At 35.6% G+C, this 19201-nt stretch overlaps 1 protein-coding gene and 1 pseudogene across 13 annotated transcripts in view; both read left to right on the plus strand.

Annotated features, from left to right (window-relative positions):
- Positions 1 to 19201, plus strand: part of Mipol1 (mirror-image polydactyly 1) — a 277529-nt gene that overhangs the window by 160192 nt on the left and 98136 nt on the right. Inside the window, exon 11 of one of the 13 annotated variants that reach the window (XR_015450059.1) lies at positions 3589 to 10995. The exons of the other annotated variants lie outside the window; for them this stretch is intronic. The gene's annotated coding sequence lies outside the window, so the exon portion shown is untranslated. The remainder of the gene's footprint in view (positions 1 to 3588; positions 10996 to 19201) is intronic. 13 annotated transcript variants of the gene reach the window in all.
- On the plus strand, positions 10992 to 19162 carry LOC101708241 (TAF5-like RNA polymerase II p300/CBP-associated factor-associated factor 65 kDa subunit 5L; annotated as a pseudogene).

Raw genomic sequence — 19201 nt, forward strand, 5'->3', positions numbered from 1 at the left:
ACACTTGAATCCGTGCTTGACACATATTGGATATTCAGTGTTTTTGAATAAATGAATGAGTGAACATACATTGTGATATATCAAACACTGTGACATATCAAGATCTTTTTTCCCCCCCATTAAGTTTATTGGTACATTTTTGGTATAAAATACAGTTACATTCATCATTGGGATCTTGTACCATTACATGAGTATCTTGGTTCTTATTTTTTTTCCCCCTTCTCTTGCCCTCCCTTCACCCCTTCCACCCTTCCCTATTTGCAAAGACCTTGTTTCCATTTTTTTTCCTATTCTCATATTTTTTCCTTTCTCTTTTTTCCCTTCCCCTACCCCTCCCAATTCCCCTGCTCTTTTAGACCTTTTCTTCCTGTTACACAATATCAGTTATACATTTTTAAAATTACAATATTAAGATCTAGGAGACATTACCACAGATTTTACAGAATTTAAAAGAATATAGAAAGCATATTACAAAAATCTTTTTTGAAATAAATTTGACAACTTCTAAGAAGTAACTTAGAAGACAAATTAATGAAACTAACTCTGGAGGAAATATAAAATTGGAATAGCACCTATTAAAGAAAGTATATTCCTAGCTTGAAAACCTACCTATATGACAACAACAGCCTCATATACATTTTAACTGATAAATTATATCAAACAATTAAAGCAGAAAAAAGAAGGAACACTTCTCCCCTCATTTTAGGAACTCAACATTGTGCTAATCCTAAAACTGGATAAAGATAATAGATGAAAAAAGTATGAACATAGATAGAAATTTGTTTAACAAAACAAACTATTGGAAGTCAAATCTGGCAGGATGTAGAAAGTGGTTTTGTTATAGGGATGGCATTGTTGGGTCACCATTGGAAGATCCACCCCCAAAAGTCATCATTTAAACAGAGGAAAGGAAAAAGCCATGTGATCCTGTCACTAGTTGGAGAAAAAGTATTGGTCTAAATTCTACAGCTGTTCATGGTAAAAGCTATCAGGAGACTAGAAGTAGAACAGAACCTTCTCAACAGATTAAAGACATGTACTCCATACTTCCAGCAAAAATGCCTTATATGAATGGAGAAGATACAATGCTTTCTCCTTAAAGTGAAGAACAAGGGCAGACATGCCTACTCTTCATCTGTCCATTAAACTTTGAAACCAAGGCCCCACCAAAATAGTCTGGCAATAAAATGACACAATTAGGATAGGATTGGCAAGGTAGAAGTAAAATCTTTATATGTAGATGAAATGATCATCTACAGAGAAAATACTAAGAAATCTCTAGGAGCCATTAGAACCTGTACTTGAATTTAGCAGGATTAGAAAACACAAGGTATATGTAAAAATTCAGGTCTGTGTATACTTGCTATAAATGAAGAATTGGATATTGAAATTTGAAAGTTATGTATTAGTACAAAGGACCTAGAAAAGATAAAAACAAAAACAGTGTTGGAAGATGTTTAATACCTAATTTTAAGACTTCTTCTAAAGCTACACTAATCAAGGCAGTGTTGGTGTAAGGAAAGACATATAGATCATTTGAATAAAACAGAGAATCTAGAAATAGAACCACACATATATGGTCCACTGAGTTTTGAAAGATTATTTAACATTAGCATTTTATAGAATATAAACTCAATTCAAGAGCCGAGGAAGAGAGAGTGTTTTCAGCAAACAGCACTAGAACACCTGGTATCCATATATAAAAAATTAACCTCAACCCTTTTTTTCCATACATGAAAATAACTTGAAAGGATCTATGAACCTAAATAAGAAAGCCTAAAAGTATAAAACTTTAAGAAGAAATTATAAGGGAAAATATTTATGAATTCAGGGCAGGCAAGAACTACCTAGGATACAAAAAACATGATGCATAAAAGAAAAAAATTGATAAATGAGATTCCATCAAAATTTAGAACTTTAAATGACATCATTAAAATGAAAAGTAGTCCTTAAACAGACCATATTTACACTGCATATAACCTATGACCAGAATATATAAAGAATTCTTAGAGCTCATTAATAGACAACCCAATTAAAATGTAGACATAAGAAGATGATACATAGCCAGGATAGCACAAGAAATGATGTGCAACTCTAGAATCAGAAAAATACTAATCAGTACAATAAGAAGATTGAATTATACACTCATTAGGGAGATGAAGTTAAAAGTTTTAAAAGCCTTGTCATGACTTTTTCTTTTTGTTGGATTCTCCCCCTTTGCGTTTAATTTGTCACTCCCAATGGATTCATTCTGCTGGGTTTCCTGGGGTTGTGATCCTCATTGTCTTTTCCTGGGTATTGTCTAAAATTTTTCGGAGTGCCAGCTTGGTATTCATGAAGTTCCTGAGGTGCTCTTTATCATGAAAGTATCTTATTTCTCCATCAATTTTGAAAGATAGTTTTGCAGGGTACATCAATCTGAGTTGGAGGCTGTTTTCCTTTAGGGCTTGAAATACATCCCTCCAAGCTCTTCTTGCCTTGAGGGTTTGCATTGAGAAGTGTGCTGTGATTCTGATGGGCTTTCCTTTGTATGTGATTTGTTTCTTTTCTCTCACTGCTTGTAGAATTTTGTTCTTCTGTTGGATTTCTGGAATCCTAACTATTATATGCCTATGTGTAGATTTTTTTTTATTAAGGCTAGCTGGAGTCCTATATGCCTCACTTATCTGTATGTCAAGTTCTTTTCCCCTCCTTGGGAAGTTTTCTGCCATCACTTCTGTGGAGTTTTTTTTTTTATGTCATCTGCACTCTCTCCTCTTTCTTCATTGACTCCAGTAGTCTTATGTTATTCTTTTTTGCATCATCTAGCAGCTGCTGCATTGATTTCTCGTGTTGCTTTATAATTTTAAAGCAATTTTTCTTTTCCTCCTCACTAATTGCAATCTTATCTTCTATATGTGAAATTCTATCCTCACATTGGTTCATTCTGCTGCACAGACTTTCCATGGAGTTTTTAATCACTTGGAAATCTGTTTGTATCTGTTGTATGGATTCCATTTGTTTCCTATGTTGGGATTCCATCATGTTCCTCAGATCCTCTATTTTTTTATCTGTGTCCTCTCTAGATTTATTAATCATGTCTTGCACCATGAGCAAAATCTTTGCTGTTATCTGAATAATTATTTCTGATTTCATTTTTCCCAGATCCTCTTTTGTTGCCAGTTCAGAGAGTCCAGGTAGTTGAGTATCAGATTGTTCCATCTCATTTCCTTTTGGGGTTGCTGTTGGTGATCTGGAACTCTGTTTTTGAGGCTTGTTTATGTGTTTCCTCATTTCCACGGGGGGGGGGGGTGCTTCTGGCTCCCACGCGGCTCACCTTCTCTGCCCTAGGAGCTTGGGATGACAGTAGGGGAGCTTCTTTCCGGGTTCTGGGACCAGCTCAGCTTCTCTGCTCTAGGAGCTTGGGATGGTGGTGGGGGAGCTTCCTTCCGGGTGCTGGGACCAGCTGAGCTCAAGAGCTATTACTCAGTGTGTCACAGGGGGTGTCAGACATCTGAAGTCCTGACAGAGGCAGGTTTCTCATTCACAAGAAAGTATCTGAAAACTCCATACCCACAATGTCCACCTGCCATTATTTCATCTTTTCAGGAGGGTAAAGAATACTGCTTTTTACATCATCCTGGGGTCTCATCTGCCTGAAGCCCACCATCAGCCATTCGCACACGTGTCCAGAGCTCTGCAGGTTGAGGCAGCCGGCGCAGAGGCCGTAGGTGAAAGGCGACATATCAAGATCTTAACAGCAGGTTATCTGGAAAGTGGGACTGAGTCTAGTAGTCAGATTTCTTATAGAATGTGTGGAAATGAAAAGAAAGTAAATTTAAATTTTCATTTCATACCCTGGTAAATTATTCGAATTTGTATGTTCTTTTCTTGTATATAAAAAGTATAAAAACAAATTTATAATTTTTAAAAAACCCTTTATCTCTAATAACCTAAAGTATTATTATCCATAAATAGCCTACCTAGAAATATATGTATCTATGAAAACTGCATGTTATTAGTGTTATACTTTTTTGTAAGGAAAAATAGATATAGGAGTTAAAATCCAAAGTACATTTATTTGCCTACATTATGAAAATTTTCCATATAGATAAGATCAATAATTGATAATTTAATAATCTATAATTTTAATTTTAATTATGCCAAATATTTTAATGGTTTTTCTGAAAGTACTGTATGTTGAGGAAATCAAGCATTTAAAAAAATTTTTATTGTATGTTTGGGACCCATAATTAATATATTCATCATGGCTTGTAGGAACCAGCCTACAAGCTGAACTCAAACCTGACCAAGGGGTGACAAAGATGGAAAATATAGAGACACAGAAATGAATTAAAATCCGGAGGGTCCAGAGGGCTCACGTCTCCCTTTGACATAGAGCCCCAAATGACTCACACACCCAGGCTTTATTCACTCAGACACGGGAACGAGCAATTAGAGTTCCCCAGGACCCGTCTGTCTTCCACCCTCCGTGGTTCTTCTCCAGGTAAACAACTTAACCTCAGGTGTTTTACTTTTCCCTGCAGTGTGTTAGCACACTAGCATGCCCTCTTTCTTAGTGCTCACTGAGGAGGCCAATTAGGTCTCATTCTTTCCATCTGATCTCCACAATGGCTTATTGATATGTGTATATATTACATTTTGATCCTTTTTACTTCCCTTTCCCCTCCATTTCTCCCATTCCTTCCTACCATTTACTCCCATTCCCAGAAGCCCTTACCATCTCCACAAAGCACTTTTTAAAACTAAATAAAATGTTTAAGAAAATATTATCAACTTCAAAAGAAGTATCAACTTTAACATTTCTCTTCCATTTGATAGACCTGAGTGCCTGTCACAATTTGGTAAGAAAGATGATTTTTCAAAAAATTAAATCCTATGAATATTAGCTATGGCCAGAAATGACAATTAAGGAGAGAATTTGCTTGTATTTCAAAAAACTTTACTCATTACAAGTAGATTTTTTTGCATATTTGAATCATAAGTGTTTCATCTCTCCTTTCTTCATAAGATATATATATATATCATTAAATGCATTAAAGTTTTTTAATATAACTAGTTACAACATTGGACAAATATTGGAAAAAATAGCTAATAATTAGAAACCTTACTCAGGAACATTATTAACTGCAAAAACAGTAAATAACAGTGGTAACATTACAGCCAGCTACTCCTCTGACAGAGAACTAATATCTAGAATATAAAGAATTCAAAAAATCAGACCCCCCAAAATTAAAGAGCCAATCAAAAGCAAGCAATTGAAATGAATAGATATTCTCAGAAGAAGTTCAAATGGCCAATAAACTCATGAAAAATATTCAGCATCCTTGGTCATTAGAGGAATACAAGTGACAACAACACTGAGATTCCACTTTCAGAAACAATGGCTATTATAAAGGACACACTAAACAACAAATGCAGTATGTAAGATTGTGTGACTGATTTATTTCATTTAACATTATATTCTAATAAATTTTATAAAAGCAAATGCTGATAAGTCTCTGGGCGAAATGAAACTGTTTTACATTGTTGGTGGGAATGTTAAGTAGTACAGCCACTATGGAAATTGGCATGGAGATTCCTTAAAAAACTAAAAATAGAAATTCTGTTCTGGATATCTTCCTAAAAGAGTTACAATCATCATATTACATTGATACATACATATACTTGTTTACAGCATCACAACTCATAATAGCTAAAAATTATGGAAACAGTGTAGATACCAATCAGCAGATGAACTGATAAAGAAAATGTGATATCGATACATTGTAGAGTAGCACTCAGCCACGGAAAAGGATAAATCTGAGTCATTTGTAGGAAAATGGATGGATCTTGATACCATAATGCTAAGTGGAGACATGGAAGACTAAATATGAGATGGCCATAATATGACAGGCCCAAAATATAAGTAAAGAGCAAAATAAAAGGGAGATGGCAGGAAACAGGGAAGTATCCTCTGTGGAGAAGGGAAGGGAATCTAGAGAAGGAGAGAAAAAAAGGCAGACAGTGAAAATGACCAAGATGTGGTATGTAAATGTACCACTTCCCCAAGACGAATAATTTAGGTATTTCACATGTAAAAACAGTGTTCACATACAGTACATGACATAATAAACTGAGCTATTTAAGCTACTTTTGATTTCTTATACTTTCTAATGTCACTGCTGTCCTAAAGAGCTTAGTAAATATTGACTAATGATGAGGATGATGAGCCGGCAGTATTTTTAAGACTGGATGGCACTGGTAGGACAATCAGATATCCGGGGCTTAACATTGTTATTTTGCCAAGGGCCCTTCTACCTGGGCCACTCCCCAAAGGATAAATGTTTACTTGCGGTTCAGCATTTAAATGTGCAAATATTCCTGATTCAACTATATACGAAGCAGCTAGAGCTTTCACTCTTTAAATGATGAAGTTATTTTTCTCTGCAGTTTACATTGATACTACAAAAGTGCACCACAGTCAAAATAGACTTGATTAATGTTTTTACCATAATTAAAAACAAAAAAGTTGTTTTATAAACTCAGTTCATTATTAAACTATTATATTCTATGTACTATTTCAAACCTAAGATATTTATGAAATTTTTGGAGTTTATGTAAATATTCTGTTTTTAAGTTTTTAATGTTGTTGTACAGTATGTCTTATTTCTTTTAGGCTTATAAGGATTCTATGACTATTAGTATGATGTTAATATAGTTCTAGTCATTTCCTTAAATGTCTTAAGATTTCCTGGTACTGATTGAATCAGAAATAAACAGTATATATTCAGTTATTCTGTGAAACAAGAGTTCACAGAGTTCATGCACTTTGGGACTTTTTAAAGTTTAGTTTTATTAGAAAGTATTAATCTGATAAATATTTTAATTTACTCTAATCCATGGGAAGTATTGTTTTTCTGTCAAGGTTTATTAGCTATTCTGAACTATAAAACAATTAAAATTTTCTAAAACATCAGTTTTATTTAAAAAAAAGTTGAGAATTGAGATTTTGTTCTAGAAAGTTAGACATACTATTGACCTAAGTTGCAATCCAAAATGAGTTAATATATCTCTACATCTGCTTTATACGGGTCTTTATCTCTTTAACCATTAAAATTTTTTGTTTTGCGTTCATTCTTTGTATATATTTTAATTCAGAACTAAGACTATTTTAAGACAATACATATTTTGACTTTCTATCTGAATAGTTTTGACAGGTAATTAACTTCTCAAATCCTCAATTTCCTAACTTGTAAAATAAAATAAATTGTAATTACACCGATCTCATATCATTGTTGAGAATAATTAGGTGAAACAGTGTATATACAGTGCTCTCTACAATACCTGGATATAAAAGTAGATGTTTAATAAAGGTGAACCATTGTTTTAATCTCTATGTTGTGTTTATATTGCCATTATTAGCTTTTCCTTGAGAGTCTTTTAATACATAACAGATTTCTTTGAGTACTTTAGGCCCTAAATGCAGTATTATGACAGCAATATGAAATTGTTTTGACTTTTTTCCTTTGGGAACAAGTTTTCACTGGAATTAAGAGGTTTATATTTTTACTTCTTATAAGGCACTTTAAAAAATTCAGTCAAAACAATGTGTTTCAATTTAGATTTGGCTCTTTTAGATTTGCAGTTTATTTTCAAGAGTTGTTTATTCACACAGGGGCATTTTAATGTTCAGAAATCTACTGAGAGTTAGAAATGTAATAAGTTTCATCACTTTTCTTCTAAGCTGTTAAAACCACATTTTTTTCCACAGAGTACACATCCAAAGTGTACCACTTATGCCAATATTTTCTGTTAAAGATTTTACTTCAGAAAATAAGATATGATTTTTATAAAGCCACATTTCTAATTCCTTCTGTCTTATAACTTGAAGTTTGGTACATACATTATCTTCTTTAATCTCTTCCACATCATTATGAGACATTATCCCTTTTACAAATGGGGAAACTAGATCACAGAGAGATGAACTAACATGCCTTAGGTTACACCAGGGCCAATGAAAGAAGGATAAATATGACCTAACTCATCTGATAACCAGGCCTTTTACCCTGCCTACTAGACAGCTTTCCCAACTCCACCTCCTTCTGAAATACTCCTGAGGCAAAACTGGTACTTCAGCATTATTTTCCTGATTTGGATATGCTTGATACGTTTATTGCACAAAACACAATGTGGGACCATGTTAAAGACACGTTAAACAGTGAAAGAATCTGACCTGCTTTAAAGTTTAATAGCCTTTGTTTGTGTTCAACTAAACTACACATATTACAACTGCAGTCAATGTCTGGATTTATAGACTACCTGTGAAATTTTTTTTGAAAACATTTTAGCTCTAGCATTATATCGTATGTCAGGTTGCAAAAGGTAAATACTGTGCCTAACAGTAATTTTATCCACACAATTGTAATACTTTATTTTCATTAGTATGTTGTTGTATTAGTTTGTTGTTTTATCAGAGCTCTAGCATGATCACTAACAATAGACATATTTAAAAGTGATCATTAACTAGATAGCCATTTTGAGTTTCATATGAATTTATTAAGCCCATACTATATATGAAGAACTCTGTAGAATCCCATGGAAAAATAAAATAATAGAAGATAAAATACAGTTGCTACCCATAAATAAATTATAAAGTAGATAGAAAAAATACTCAAAATGAGCATATAATACTATATGCTGTTAAATGAAACAACTTGGACATTTTCATAGAAGGTCAGAGAAGAGAGAGATTATTGTAAGCCAGAATAAATAATACTGTGAAGAATGCTTGGGAATTGAGGTATGAACCAATAGAATCCTGATAGGAAAGAGAAGGAAGAAAGGCATTTTACCTTGGAAGAACAGTTGAAACAAAAGGAAAGAGATGGTAATGAGCATAATCATTACATTATGGAATTGAGAGAAATTTGTGAGAATGTTAATACCAACATCCATTTAATTTTGATTATTTCCTGGATGGCCTTAGGAATCTGAAACGTATTCTTAACAATATAACATATCCTGAAATATTTCTGTAATTTATATAAAATTTAAAGCATTTTAAAAGCTTAAATGAATTTTTAAAGGCTTGTTATAGAAAATTTTGAAGTCATACTAATGCAAACAGAATGAAACCCACATGTATTCTCACTTGCCCCCCCCCAAACCGTAATCTTTTGGTCAGTCCTGTTCCATCCACACTCACACACATTCCCCCATTGTCTGGTAATGTGTTAAAGTAAACCCCATATATCATGTCATGTCATTTATAAATATGTTCTTACAAGAGTATGTATCTCTAAAAGAAGAGGATTCTTTTTTTTTTTTTTTGGTACCGGGGATCAAACTCGGGTCCTTGCTCTTGCGCAGCAGGCAGCAAAACCACTGAGCTAAATCCCCGGCCCAAGGATCCTTAATTTAATATCATTGTAATACTATAACATAGTTAAAAACTATTGAACAATAATTTCTTAATGTCATCAAATATCCAGTCAGTGTTGAAACTTACATTGGTCTCATTGATGCCAAAATGTTTTATTAATTTGTCTTGATTGGGATGTAAATAAAATCCACACTTTGCAGCTAATAGATAAGTATTTTCAACCTATAAGTTTCTTTAATTTTTTATTGTTTGTTTTTTGAAACCAGTTTTTTGTTTTTAAGGTTTTCATAGCATCCTTATGATATAGATAACATTGAATAAATTTTTCAAGTATACTTATTTTATACTACTAATGTTTAGGGAGGGAGGACAATATCAATTTTTTAAGAATGAGTATCATTCATCTTAGTCTTCACATGCTTCTTTTTATTATTATATGTTTGCCCTTAATGTCATGAAATTTAAAATAAGGGAGAAATTGACAGGAGAGGAAAAACTGATATAAAAACAAAACAATAAATATCTATTTTGTCCAAAGAAAATCTTTTGTAGTTTTTTAATGTAGGTAATTCCTGTATGTAAAGTTGATAATGGCAAGTGCAAATTTAAAAATAAATGAGCTTTAGTTCTATCAGTGTTTTCATGATACTTTGGAATATATAATCTTTAACTATTTTTTTCTGTGTTTAGCTATTTTTCATTTTCAAAAGTATATAGTTACTAATTACATTTCTTAAATCATATATTATACTATACTGTAATTCCTGCATTATGTGTCCTTTCACTTATGCTTTTTGATGAATACTGACACTAATTCTTAACCTCTTTCATATTTCTCACAGCTGGTAATAGGCAAAAGTTAAAATAAATATGCTGATTCCTACCTAGACTTTAACTCGCTATTATGAACAGAGATTAACATTTAGAATTCCATAAAAGTGGCACCTTGGACTCCATTCACAAGATTATGATACAGATTTTGTTGTAATATTCTTTTATGGTACTACTTCCTAGCATAGTTCCTACAACAAAACTTTAAGAGAAATATAGTGAAGTTCCTTGAACCATCATTTCAAGCATTGAAATATAGTGAAAGAAGATCCTTCAAGTTTACTTAGTCACAAAATTGTCTTCTACTAAACTAACTTAAAATGGAAGAAAATTCCAATTCTCACTAACAACATTTATAGACAGCAGGACAACCTATTTTTTTTTAAAGAAGATAACAAATATTGATGAGGATACAGAAAACCCAGAACACTGGTACATTGCTTGTGAAATGTAAATGGTACGGCCATGGTGGAAAAAAGTTTGGTAGTTGCTTTGTAAGTTAAACATAGAATTAACATTTTACCCAGCAGTTCCATTACTATGTATATAGCCAAAAGAATTGAAAATAGATGTTCAAACAAAAACTTTGCACTAGTATTAATCACAGCATTGTCCACAATGTCTTAAAGGTGAAAACAACCAAAATGTCAGTGAATCGATATGTGATATGAAATGAGCAATATGATACGTGATATGAAAAACTGAAATGTACATTAGTGAATGAATTGATGCCTGATATGTGTATGAATGCAACAAATTCATATTCAAATCTTATGATTATTCTGAAGCCATTAAGCATGGTAAGTCAAATAAACTAAATGCAGAGGCATATATTACATGATTTTTTAATATGAAACATCCAGAATCAGCAAATACATAGACACAGAAAGCCAATTAGTGGTTGCCAAGAAACAAAGATTGTGAGATTGACTGATTGTTTACAGGGTACAGGGTTTCTTTTGGGGTTGATAAAAGTGTTCTGGAACTAAATAATGGTGATGGTGGCATAACATTGTGAATACATGAAATGTCATTAGTGGTAAATTTTACATTATGTGTGTTCTGTCTAGTTTTGTTAAGATGGTAAGACTGACTCCTCAAGTTTGATATACAGATTCAACACAATTCCTGTGAGAATCTCAGCTGACTTTTTTAGAGAATCAGAATTGAAAGTAACCCTAAATTAAACATAAATTGAAAAGATTAGCCAAACAATTTTGAAAAAGAAGAACAAAGTAGGCAGACTCATGCTACCTGCTTTCAAAACTTATTACAAAGATAAATTAATCAATAATGTGTGGTCCTGGCATTCTGAGGACTGAGGCAGGACATCAAGAGTTCAAGGGCAGCCTGGGCTACACAATGAATCTGAGGCCAGCATGGAATATATAGCTAGAACAAATGAACAAAAAATAAATTTAAAAAAACCCACCATGGTAGTAGTATAAGGATCCACATCTAAATCAAGAAGTCTAGAAACAAAATAAAATTGAGTCCAGAAATAAATCCATAGCTAATTTAAAAAATAACTCTCACCAGCCCTATATCTGTATTTTTATTTTTATTTTATCTGTTATGTTTGCAGTACATAGTACTTACATTCTGCTTGGGGAATTGATACATGTATAGACCCCATCTTGATCATTTTTACTAACCCTGCATGCCCCCCAGTCCACCCCTCCCTCTTCTTCCCCAGATCTGTACAAAATCTATCTCTGTTTCCTAACATGTCTCTTTTAGTTTGCTCTTTAAATTATTAGCGTTTTGTTTCACTCATACTAAAGCAACCATGTGACTTAGCATTATGAGATAAAGATCCATCTATTTTCCTACAAATGACTCAAATTTATCCTTCTTTATGGTTGAGTACTACTCCATTATGTATACATACCACATTTTCTTTATCCATTCATCTGTTGATAAGGCTGTTTCCATGCTTTAGCTATTGTGAATTGTGCTACTATAAACATGGCACAAAAAAACAGACATATTGGTCAGTGGAATAGATTAGAGGATGCAGAAAGAATCCCAATCACCTTCAGCCATTGACTTTCAACAGAGAAGCCAAAAATATATTCTGGGGAAAAGATAGCCTCTAATAAATGATGCTGGGAAAACTGGTTATCAATTGCAGAAGAATGAATCTCCATCTATATTTTTCACCTTGTACTAAAATCAAATCAAAATGTATCAAAGACCTATATATAAAAACACAAACATTGAATCTCCTGGAAGAAAAAAAATAGTTAAACTCTTGCAGACATAAGCATAGGCAAAGACTTCCTGAACAGAACTCTAATTGCACAAGGCATAATACCAAGAATCAACAAAAGGGATCATATCAAATTAAAAAGCTTCTGCACAACAAAAGAAACAACAGAATGAAAAGAGGACCTACAGAATGGAAAAAAATTTTGTCAACTATTCTTGAAACAGAGGACTGATGCCTAGAATATATAAAGAATATTAAAAAATTAACCCCAATCAAATAAAAGTCCCAATCAAAAAATGGGCAGTTGGGATAAATAGATACTTCTCAGAAGAACAACTATAAATGGCCAATAAATACATGACAAAATTTTCAGCATCTTTGGCCCTTAGAGAAATGCAAATCAAAACAATGCTGAGATCCTACCTTATTTTAATAAGAATGGCTATTTTCAAGTACTCAAAATTCTGGTGAGTTTGTAGGGGGAAAAGGAACCTTTTTAGGGTTTGTAGGAGGCAAAAGAATGCTGCTGGTGGGAATGTAAACTTATAACCACTATGAATATCAGTATGGAGATGCATCAAAAAAATAAAAATACAGAGAACCGCGGGCACTGCGAGGCGAGAGGCGCGGAGGCCTGGCTAGCCGCAGTGGAGCGAGGCCCTGCAGCGGGCGGCAGCGGGAGCGGGAGCCGCCCGGGATGTTCAGTCGTGAAATGGGACCGCACCGAGCCGTCCAGATCCTGGTGTCCTGCTACCTCAAGCGCCAGCAGTACGTGGATTCAGATGGCCCACTGAAGCGAGGCCTGCATCTGTCTCAGACTGCTGAAGAGATGGCACCCAACCTCACAGTTTTGAAATCAGACTACCGAAAAGCTGGTCTTGACTCCGTCTGGAATGGCTGTTTTTCCAGTCAGAATCTGTTTGTGCCAGCATAGTGTCTGCAGCCCCGTGCCAGGCAGAACCCCAGCAATAGGACATACAGCTTGGACGACTGCAGAATTTTCTCACTGATTGTGATTCCCAGTACAGCCATGAAGTTATGCCTCTCCTCTACCCATTGTTTTTCTACCTCCATCTCAGCCTGGTCCAGAGCAGCAGGAAGAGCACAGTGGAAAGTTTCTATAGCCGCTTCCATGGAATGTTCCTGCAGAATGCAAGCCAGAAGGATCTTATTGAGCAGCTGCAGACCACTCAGACCATCCAGGACATCCTGTCCGATTTCAAGCTTCGTGCATTCCTAGATAACAAGTACGTGGTCGTCTCCAGGAAGACAGCTACTACTACCTGATATGCCACCTCCAAAGTGACACCAACACTGTCCTGTGCAAGGTCCTCACCTTATATATCCACCTGGATGTGCAGCCTGCCAAGAGAACAGACTACCAACTCAACGGCAGTGGTGGCTCCTCCCATAGTGAGAGCAGCGGATGTGCCCAGCCCCATTCTGCAGAACGAGGCACACTGGAGATCTTACAAGAGACCATCAAATGCATCAAGGATGGCCCCCCTCCCTCACCAACGCTGCTTCTATGCCTTCTACAACACAGAGCAGCTGCTAAACACTGCAGAAATTGCCCCCGATAACAAGCTGCTTGCTGCTGGGTTTAACAACTCCTGCATAAAACTGTGGAGTCTGCAGTCCAAGAAGTTGAAATCAGAGCCCCACCTTATAGACACATCACATATCCACTTGGCTTGTGATACTCTGGAGGAGAAGGAGGAGGAGGACAGCACAGACACGGAGATGAAGATCCTGTGGGGACACTGTGGACCAGTGTACAGCACATGTTTCCTCTCGGGCAGCTCAGGGTTCCTCTCTTGTTCTGAGGACATGTCCGTCCGGTACTGTGATCTAGGGAGTTTCACCAACACTGTGCAGTACCAAGGACATGCCTATCCCATGTGGGTCCTGGACATCACCCCATACACCCTGTACTTTGCCAGTGGGTCCCACGACCTCACCACCAGGCTGTGGTCCTTCGATCAGACGTACCCACTGAGGATATATACAGGACACCTGGCAGATGTGGACTGTGTCAGATTCCACCCTAACTCTACTTAGCCACGGGCTCAACTGACAAGACTGTCCAGCTGTGGAGCACCCAGGAGGGGAACTCACTGAGGCTCTTTCACAGGCCACCATGGCCCTGTGCTCTCTCTAGCTTTCTCTCCCAACGGGAAGTACTTGGCATCCTCTGGCAAGAACCAGCAGTTAAAACTGTGGGACCTGGTCTCCGAGGCCCTTTTTAAAGAGCTGAGAAGCCAGAGACAGCATCACCAGCCTTGCCTTCAGCCTGACACTGGCCTAGATGCCTCTGCCTCCATGGACAACTCAGTGTGCTTCTGGGAGCTCTGGAACACATGCTGTAGCAAGCCCACAGGTGGCTCCTCCAGTGAGCTCGTGGGTGTCTACACTGGGTAGATGAGCAGTGTCCTGAGCATGCATTTCATGGCCTGCAACCTGCTTCTTGTGACTGGGATCACACAGGAGGATCAGGAACATTGATTCTTACCTTGGCTGGAATGGACTGGGCTGTGGTGAGAGGCCTCTGGCCGCAGAATGGACATGGATATGGTGAGCAAGTTACTGACAGACTGTGAAAGAGCCCTCCCCCAATGCAGCCTTGTTGTCATGGGATTCAGTCAGGGCTGGGGATGGCTCAGTGATGTCCGGACTCGAGATGAGCGCTGGGGTGCTCTGAGGTCAGTGGCATGTTCCCAGAGGATCCTTGGGACCCTATGTGCAAGCGCCTTCCCATTTGGGTCTTCTCCTCCTCCCAGCATGCTAACTGAGGGCAGTTGCCAAGTGCCCTCCACAGCACCCCTACTTGGGCCACCCTTGAGGGAAGTGGGGACAGAGCTGGCAAAGGGAGGGACAATCCTTTTCCTGAATGGTAGGACCAGGATTTTTTATTGTTGTTATTATGATGATGATTATTATTGCAAAGAAGAAACCTAGCACTGGCAGAGGGGAACATCTCTGCTTTTATCTTCAGGTTTGACTCCTGCCACTGGCTGTGAAACTTGGAATTTTGAGCTTCAGGGAATTCAGAGATTTTGGTGGCACAGTGTATCAGGAGAAAGGGAAATCTTGGGTGTGCACTGAGCACACCAAACAGCATGGTTATGGAAATTGGAGGGTGAGTTGACTGAGAACACTGGACTCTCTGGCAATAATGGTGGGAAAGAGTCTTTCTTAGCTGCACCTCTATCAATAATTCTCTTTCCTGAAAAGAAAGATTATGGTAGGAGGGGTGCAGCTTAGTGGTAGCACATTTGCCTAGCATGTGGGAGGCCCTGGGTTCAATCCCCAGTACCACCAAAAAAAAAAAAAAAAGATTATGGTTAAGAATAACTTGAAGGGCTGGGAATATAGCTCAGCAGAGCAGCATTTGTCTGACATGCACAAGTCTCTGAGTTTGATTCCCAGTACCAAAAAAAAAAAAAAAAGAAGAAGAAGTTGGAGTAAGTCACAAGATAGAATTAGATTTCGGAGTGACTGTTAACCAGAGTTTAGCATTTCCACTCACTCTCCAGCGGTGAGTGCATCATGAGGTGAATCCTAAGTGAGCATGCACATGTCAAACTGTGCCCTGAGGATAAGGCAAGTTCTAATGTATGGGGAAAGTATTAAATATTTCTGTTTCCTGTTAAGTTATTTTGTATTTTGTTTTCTATTAAAATGTAGTTTCAAAAATAAAAAATACAAATACAAATTCCAGTTGATCGAGGTGTACCTTTTCTGATAGTTCCCTGAAAGAGCTAAAGTCATCATATTACTATGATGCATGCATATCGATGTTTATAACAGCTCTCTATTTATTAAAGAAATTGAATTTATAATGTAAAGCATTAAAAAAAAACTCCAGCCCCTAATGTTTTCATAGTAAGTTTTGTTAGCTACTTAAGGAAGATACAACAATTGTGATATAACCATTTTCCAGTAAATAAAGGCAGAAAGAAATTGAACAGATTTTATTTTAGAATAAAAAATAGGCAGAGACATTGTAAAAAACAAAGCAAAACAAAACAAAAAACTACAGGCTGATGTCCCTCATGAACAACAACAACAAAAAAAAACTCTCAACCAAAGATAGCAAACCAAATCCACTAATATATGGAAAAGCATTAGCTTAATGTTTGCAGGTCATTGTTATTTGCAATGCTAACAAAATAAGGGCGATGGAGCAGTCAGTCCTTTCAATGGATGCAGAAAAGAAATATGATGTAACTCAAAACCCAATTAGTTGCTCAATCTGACTGATAGAGCACATCTAGGGAAAAACTTACAACTATCATATTTAATGTTGAAGCCTCAGTGACTTTTATGTAGAAACAAGTGAAAATGTTGATATCCAACTCACCACTTCAACATTCTGTATGGCCTCATAATCAGTGGAAATTGAAGAAAAGGTAAAGTTGCCCTTTGTTCACAAAAAATTGTATACACATACAGTTGGAATCTTTTTTAAAAAGCTGCTAGAATAAGTGAATTCAGGTAAATATATAACAGTCAACTGTATTTTTGTTTAATGGAAAAATTGAAAATGAAATTTAAAACCTGAGTTTCTTTTAAAGTTGCAGTCAAGTACATTTATTACCCTGACTTGATTATTATACCTTTTATATATGTATGAGATTATCATAATGTACCCATTAACATCTATAAATATTATTTTTCAATTTAAAAACCACAAAAAATGTAAGAAATAAAATCTTATTCAAAATTATGAAAAATTAGGGCCAGGGATTTAGCTCAGTGGCGCTGCACCTGCCTTGCAAGTGCAAGGTCCTGAGTTCAGTCCCCAGTACCAAAAAAACCAAAATTATGAGAAATTTATAGACAATTCTTACAGCAGTTATGGTAAACCTAAGTAGAGAAATATACAGAGTTCATATATGAAAGACTCAGTATTGCTAAGATATAAATTCTATGCAAATTGGTCTTAGACTTCACATTATCCCAACAAAAATTGTTATCTTAATTGTAGATATAATTATATGAAAATGCAGATGATTTAGAATTGCCAAATAATTTTATAAAAGAATAATTTTGGAAAATTATACTACCTAATTTTCAAGATATATCCTGTAAAGCCTAAGGATAGCAAGACACTGGTATTGGTAAAAGAATAGACGTAGATATAGAGCATCAGAATAAAGTAGAGTCCCATATGAATGATCAATTTATTTTCAACAATGAAGACTACAAATTCGTAAGAAAAACTTTACATTTCAAAAACTAGTGTTGGTAGAACTCAATAATTATGTTTAAAAAACAAAAAAGAATTTCTTAACTCTTACCTCACATGTTCTGTGGAAATTTCCTTGAGAGAATCTTTTTATTTGACTTTTGATTTCCACACCTAATGTGCTGTCAGGCTGATAGTAAGTACTAAATAATTAATTGCATAAAAATAAGTGACTACACTCTAGTTTTGCTGGTTTCTGGCTCTAATCTCAATGAAGGGTAACTATCATGCTTCAATAAGCTACACAAACTATATTTTAGCTTCAAAACGATATGACCTAATTAGACAGGTTCTAGTTCCCTCATTTCACTTTCTCAATCTGGATACCTTTTCCAGTCACAGCTTTAGGATGCAGTCCCCTGGCACTGAAATGCTTTACAGTGTCAGATTTTTTGTGTGTGTTACTGCATTTGTATGTATTACAAGCTACAAGAATGAGAACATGTTAAGCTTAAATAGAGAAACAAGAGGCAGAACAATGATATGAGCCTGTAGATAATTCAATACTATTTGTTGATGCTGCTGATTTGCATTTCACTCCCACTGGCAGCTAGAGTCAACACGACTCACTCGTTTATTCTAATACTTTAATTCCAGCGAGCTCTCTGTTTTTTAATAATATAGATATAATGTGACTTTATTTTGCTCAAAGAACTTAAAGAATATTGCTACCTATCTTTTCAACATTGGGTAGATAGGCAGTGATTAATGTTGGTAGATGAACTAAAGAGATCAAATGATTTGGCCATTGACAAAGAAGAACAAAGTCACAGCCAAAGTTCAGGACTCTTGATGGCTAATTTCATAAAAATAATCCTTAAAAAGTCTGTACTTTTGAACACCTAACTCAATACCTGGCTGCAAACTCTTTAACAACAAAAATTGAATCTGACAAAACAAAAACAAAACATGTTTCTCCAAAACTGTATTTAAGTCACTGCACCACAGAGAAAAACCCAATTAATGTAGTCCTTTTTAATTCTTCATTACCTGCTAATCTTACTCTTAAGGAAGACTACACCACACCAATAGTATCCATAGCCACTGTGGGGTAACACAGAACTGGAGATGTATTATTGCAGAAACAAATATAATTCAGGGTGTCCTATATATGCTGCTTACTTTGAAACTGGTTTACAAAATGACCACCTTGTCACTGTTAGTAAATAACATTTGTTAAGTGATATTATTAAAAATAGTTTCTAATGTATCCCAAAATTATAATACTTTCCAAACTATTCTAACTATTCTTACCTATAAAGGATTATTTGATTTCCCAATAAATGTTAATAACTAGCAAAAACTAGCAGTTTTCAAAATCTCAACAGTTCACTTTATTCTTTAGCACTTTAAATAGTTTTAAGATCTTTATAAGGAAGTTAATGTCATTTGGTGTGTGGTTACCTTTTAATATCAGGGTGGTGGGGTCAAGGAAGAAAGTATAGAAAAAGAGAAAACTTTTAAAGGGATCCTAGAGAACTAAAAGTCTTGCTTTTCACTTAATTATAGTAAAAGAACAAAACTTCTAATTTTCAAATTCGCT

This window comes from Heterocephalus glaber, unplaced genomic scaffold (genome assembly GCF_053883595.1).
Source record: "Heterocephalus glaber isolate CG9 unplaced genomic scaffold, H.glaber_assembly_v1.0 deba00000901, whole genome shotgun sequence".
In the NCBI taxonomy this organism is placed as follows: domain Eukaryota; kingdom Metazoa; phylum Chordata; class Mammalia; order Rodentia; family Bathyergidae; genus Heterocephalus; species Heterocephalus glaber.